The sequence below is a fragment of the Sinohyriopsis cumingii genome, chromosome 5, assembly GCF_028554795.1.
Source record: "Sinohyriopsis cumingii isolate HCF-2022 chromosome 5, ASM2855479v2, whole genome shotgun sequence".
NCBI lineage: Eukaryota > Metazoa > Mollusca > Bivalvia > Unionida > Unionidae > Sinohyriopsis > Sinohyriopsis cumingii.
Window position 1 is genome coordinate 149,845,492 of NC_142965.1, and position 6,000 is coordinate 149,851,491.

Here is a 6,000-nt window from a genome sequence, read left to right on the forward strand (position 1 = left end):
CCATCTGATTGTGTTTGTTGCATTTATTATAAATCCTATATTGCTACAGTCCAAGGAAAGAAATCGGAGCACACTGACCTTTGATTTCCTACAGTTATGGCATTTTATAACATCAAATCGACAACCAAATGTTTTATTTTCAATATTTTTGTCATTGATGGCTTTTTTCTCATATTGTATGTACAGAGGTTGATGTGAAGCTAAAAAGCTATGAAGTCGATGATCAATAAATTGTGACTTCACTTTTGAGTTGATGGCTACATTTCTCTCAAAAGAAATAGTCATTCGAATGACATGGTAGCAATCAGACAGTCCAATGTTGTTTAAATCAAATATGTGTTCAAGTTTCATCTTTACAAGATTGTACATTCAATCATTGGAGGATTTTCATCTTTTTTGAGAGTTTTGATCGCCGAATCTCTTGCAGCCTAACAGGCTTCAAATGTCGTAGGATTTAAGTTTTTTTTTTCGTATTTATAAGTTTGTTTAAATTACTTGCTTAAAATGGTGAAAATAACTTCATTATTAGCGTGCTGTTTAAAATTAATTATCGGGTCATGATCGATTCTTAACGGGCTTACTGATACAGTAGTCAGGCAACACAGTACTCAGGCAACACAGTTTCTGATTATTAAATCTCGAGTAACTTGATGATATCCAATGAGCATACAATTTAATAGTTGCGACTAATGCAACAATCGTTTTGAAGAAATGTATTTTACTAAATTTAAAATAGAATAATAATTTGGAATAGGTTACTAAACATTACTCAATATTACTTAAAGAATCTTTTATTTCCAAATTAAATCTAAACATGAAGTTGTTGGCGAAGTCATCTTTTCCAATAATACATACCACAAATAAAATTAAAAATTCCATTATATTATAATATAAAATATAACAACTCACAAAATGTTTGGAAAAATATGAACTTTACCGTTATAGTCTTAAATATTAAAAAGTGCCCATTCTTTAAAGAAGTTTGCGAACACAGACGATTCTTATCTGTAAGGAAAAGACAAAGCTGTTCTGACTCGAGGAACGAACTAACTCTTCGTAAGCCTGTGTCGCTATTTATAATTTTTTGCGTTCGCTCAGTCCAGTGAGAACATGACCCTTGATCTTTTCCCAGGGCGATCGTGTGAACCATCTGCGTAACGCATCCAATATTGATATAATAATTTGTCTGTTCAGCAGCTTCCCCCAAATCTATATTGATTACATTTAGATACGAACGAAATGTATTTTATGCTGACAATTGTCCCAGGATCGTTCCCAATCTGCTTTCAGCAAGGGTCTTAATACCAACATCTTCTTTTATTGACGATTGGGTATTTTATTTTGAACCATCTGGCGAAGAACATGACGATGTTTGGCTAAGCATTGTTTTTGGTGTTTAGACAAAGGTACCGTACCTTTCAAGACGTTCAAACAACATTCGCACACAACATCAATGACATCTTTGGAGGCAGTTTGAATGAGCTCTTTTCGCATGGGTGGAGAAGCTTTGGACAGGACGGACAACATGCCCCCATGTTGACTAAACGAGGAGGCAATACTTTCCTTTTTTTCCTTTGGGTTTAGATTAGGGATGTTTTCTGGGGGGTGACATCTGTGGGTCTTCAGGAGTACAAAAACACTGATTCCCATGCTTTGTCTCAGATCTTTTTTATACTGGAACGCGTAGCTCCTGATTGTCTTTACGTCGTATCAACTTGATGACAGGCATGGAGGAGTTCTCAAAGGACTAAATCGGGACAGTTCTTGGTTGGACAAATCCAGTAAACTCTGTTAGATGCCCGATCTCTCTTGGACTTTGATTTTGGGAGAAGGTACTTTGTAAAGCGTCTGCCACTGCAGCTAAAGTGGAGGCTACTGGAGACGCGGTCACCGTCATGCAGGTCGTGGTTTAAGAATGTAAGGTTGCGTCCTGGTCGAAGTGTCGGGTTGTAACTGTTTTCTGAGGGCTTTACTTTGTTGAAATGCCCTTTGCACGTAAACCACAGTTTAATTTCTTCTTCGTTTTCTCCTAACATGTCATCGAACATGACCAGATGGGTTTGACAAGGGTCAGACACGATTCCGTCGTCTTCGCTAGGAATGCCTTCCACAAATACGATGGAATCGCCTTGACTTTCTCGCATGAGACTGTACGCCGATTGCCACTCTTTGTAACACCAAACGATTCGTTGAGGTGGACGATCGATCAAATGATGTTTACGTTCGATCAAACATTTCCCAAATTCTGTTTTGCCTGAACCGCTAGGTCCAGCAATTAACATGTTAAAGGGATGATGCAGATATAATGTCTCCCAAATGGCACGATCTAAGTGTTCGTCGATGACTTTAAAAGTGGAGAAAGAGGGAGCAGAGACAGCAGAGGTAGCTATAGTGCAAGGAATGTCCCTTTTGACACGAAAGCAGACAAGGCAAGTGTTTTTATACTTTTTTCAGGACACGTGTACTGATTGTTTTTTAAAAAACACGAAAGACAAAAATACATAAAAGCCAAATGGTTAAGTACTTCCATAAAACACACATCAAAACGATCAAAGTGGAATACAAACAAGTCACTGTACAACATGTTTTGGTAACCAAGATGTCCTAGGGACAGTGTGTAATGTTCTTACAGGCTCTACATGGGGTAATGTCACACAAGTGTCCTCAAGGAATGTTCTTTCGGGAATGTCCATGACAGTCCTGTCCTGAAGGAATTGGTTGTCCTCGGTGACGGATTCTTCTGGCACTGTCACTAACACAGGTTTCAAAGTGACTTTTTCCCTGGACGTTTTAATGGATGATAACAACTGTTGAGCATAATGGGGCACTTTTTAGGTCCAGGCCTCAAAACCCCAATTTTTCCACGTACATCTGTCGAATGAGGGTGTAAGTCACAAGCTACACACACATCGTCATACACATCTTCGGTGTCTAACAGCTGACGAATCGTTTTTTTTCCCGTAGAGGTCGAGAAGTATCCAGATCAAAAGGCAAGACTTTGAGAAGAATGAGTCCCTCGTGGACATTTAAAGGGACCACTTTCATGTTTATTTTATGGTACGTACTGTTCGTAAAGAGTCCACAAGAAATATGCAGGTAAAAGAAATCCCAGAAAGCAAGTCACTAAGACACACACCACACGTCTGCCTCATGTGAGTGGACACAGCTCTCGTAACAAGTGTTGGTAATCTTCCACTGTTTGAATACTCTCATCGATTTCCTTCCACGGAATCTGTTGTATCGCTTCTGTTTTTATACCCTCTTTTTGTCGAAGGTAATAAGTGTACTTTCTGTACAAAACTGATCGTACTCCAGTAGCTAAACCAAATTTTTAGTCTCTAGTTCACACACTACACGTCGCAGAGAATATTCCTCTAGAGACAAAATTCCATCATGTAAAAGATTTTGGTAATCCACTAACTCTTCCTCTGGTACTCTTTGTGGTATGGTCAACATGTAACAATTAGGATGACTAGACACCAAAGTCTTATTGTCTTTGTCCAGTTGAACAATGTCTGACCATTGGAGCGTTTTCAAATGAATCAGTCCTCTTGTAACATTCAGGTATCAGTGGTTTAAACTCAGGTGACGTAAGGGATGCAATTGTTCTTTGCGTTTCACTTGAATTTTGACCCGCTCTCGGTAAATGCGTTCTCTCAACTCCACAGGCAAGCCACGAATGTTCTCTTGTAAACTATCCATAATCATGTCCGTCAACATTATTTTATTTAAAATCTTCTCCTAGAGCGAAAGTAATGAAAATAGTGAGTAATTTCTGACTACTGCCATTCAGGGTAACGGTCAAGAATATCAATAAAATCGTCTGATGTAAACAGTCTAAAGCTGAATAATAGGGCGCACGCACTCTTGATCCAGAAAAATCTGATTCGTTTGTTGACTTTTTTCACTTTCCCCTTGTGAATTTCTCGACACAAAAGTTCTACAGTCACCCATTGATATTTCGCTCTGGCAAGTCCCTGCCAAACGTCCTTGTAGATCTACTCTTGCAGTTCGTTTGGTAATGATTGAATATTATTTTTTAAATTGGGTTTGGACACTGGTCTTGGTGGTGTCCAACGCTTGACTCCTAGCCAATCTGGTTTTTTAAACGGCATGATATGTCTCTGAAATAACTCGTTCCGACTAAAGGTAGGTAGTGTCAGTTCGGAGACCATCAAGCATGTTCCAGGTATGCTGAATCTTGTTGTTTCTCACTGGTGTAGTGATGCACCACAACTGAAGCACTTGACTTTATCCCCTTCGCCCAAATAGCAAATCCGGCTCTGGCTAATTCTTCAGAGGTAGGTCCTTTCAGATATTTAGCCCATTTTCCTTGAAAGGTTTGAATACGATTTTTAAAGTCACAGTATTCAGGTAAATGCATAGGGAACGAATATCCGTCTTTCACAGGTTCGTTTCGATGAAGGCAGGGTGACATCGACGGAGGTTTGCTCAGTTTTGAATGACATCCGCACGGTGGTAGATGCCTGGTCTCACGTGAACGTTGACATTGACAATGAAAACCAGTAAATAGTCCACGATAACGAGTGGCATCCATCAGGTTTCACACGCACAGCATCACTTTGCATGGTAGGTGTAGTGGTAGTAGTAGTAGTGATAGCAAAGTTCCCATGATGCTTTACTGCACCGCTCTCATCGCAAGGCACAACATCGCACTCCACTAGAGAATCACCGAACTCGAATGACGTCTGTTTTAAAGGATTCATATTTCCCACTTGGTCTTGATAGTTACAATGAACTCTAGATCGTGAACATTGTCCCTTTTTATACTAAGCGTAATGAAGTCTGGAACTTGTAAATCTTTCCTTTTTTGTGTCTAATTTTTTAAGTCGTCCTTTTTTCTTCATGGGCAATCGTACTACATTCTCTAAGGTACTGTCATATATTTACAGCAGTGTGATAGGTGGAAAGGTCATATAAATGTAAGGACAGTGCGGAGACCATCGAGTATGTTCCAGAATAGCGGAATCTTTGTAGATGCATTGATTCATTCGCAATTTCAGACCACAACTGAAACACTATACTTCGTATCCCAATCCAGTCTTAGATCTCATGTAGACAAATCCTGTTCTAGCTAAAACGTTTACAATCGACGGGCACAATCACAACTTGGAGTTCTCATTGGGTCTCTCACTCGATTCTTCCTATAGCGAAGTCATCTTTCTTGTTGGTGGCTATTCTCTTGCAACCATTTTTATATACCAACAGGTCCATACGGCAAAGAAAAGTGACTGGGAAGTCGCACTCGCTTCTGGTACACGATTTGATACACTTTTTCTAAAGGCCGACTGACGATATGGTGAGTGGGTAAACGTACAATCTTATGTGGATCGTGGGTGCAGACTGTAAGGCTTCGTTCAATACCCCAAAGTTCTCTACCCGACTGGTGCGATAATTGAGAACCAATCCTTTCACTTTACACTCCATGTGCACTTCTCCTTGTGGGTCCCGGTTTTCGTAGCCGTAATTGTTTAGGACCGCCACTAGCGAAACTTAAAATCTTCTCGTCGGGGTGTTCGTCTGTCCAGGTTCCTAAATGATCTCCTTCGATGTCAGGGTGACGTTGACCTAGGCGATCCATGTAGATGCAACTACCCGTATCAAAGTACAGGACGCGATCTCCTAACAGTTCTAAAGCTTTGTACAATTTTAAGCGAGCAAGGGCTGTCACATAAGCTGCAATAATGACATTTCCAAATGCATCGGCTTGTACAAAATCCAATTCTTCTTCGTAATTGACAAGAATCAAATCCTCACGAACGACGTCCACGTGTTTCATGTATTTGGTTTTGTCGTGAATCATCTGGAAGTACAGGGATGGTTCTGTTAAATACTCCCCCTTAGGTAAAAACGGTCGTTGTGCCATTTTTCCCCCACAAGCAATTTAACATCACTTTGGCAAACGATCGCCTTCCTTCGTTTTTCTCGATGTGGTCTAAAATGATGCCTTCCTGCTCCCAGTATATTTAATTTTCAATT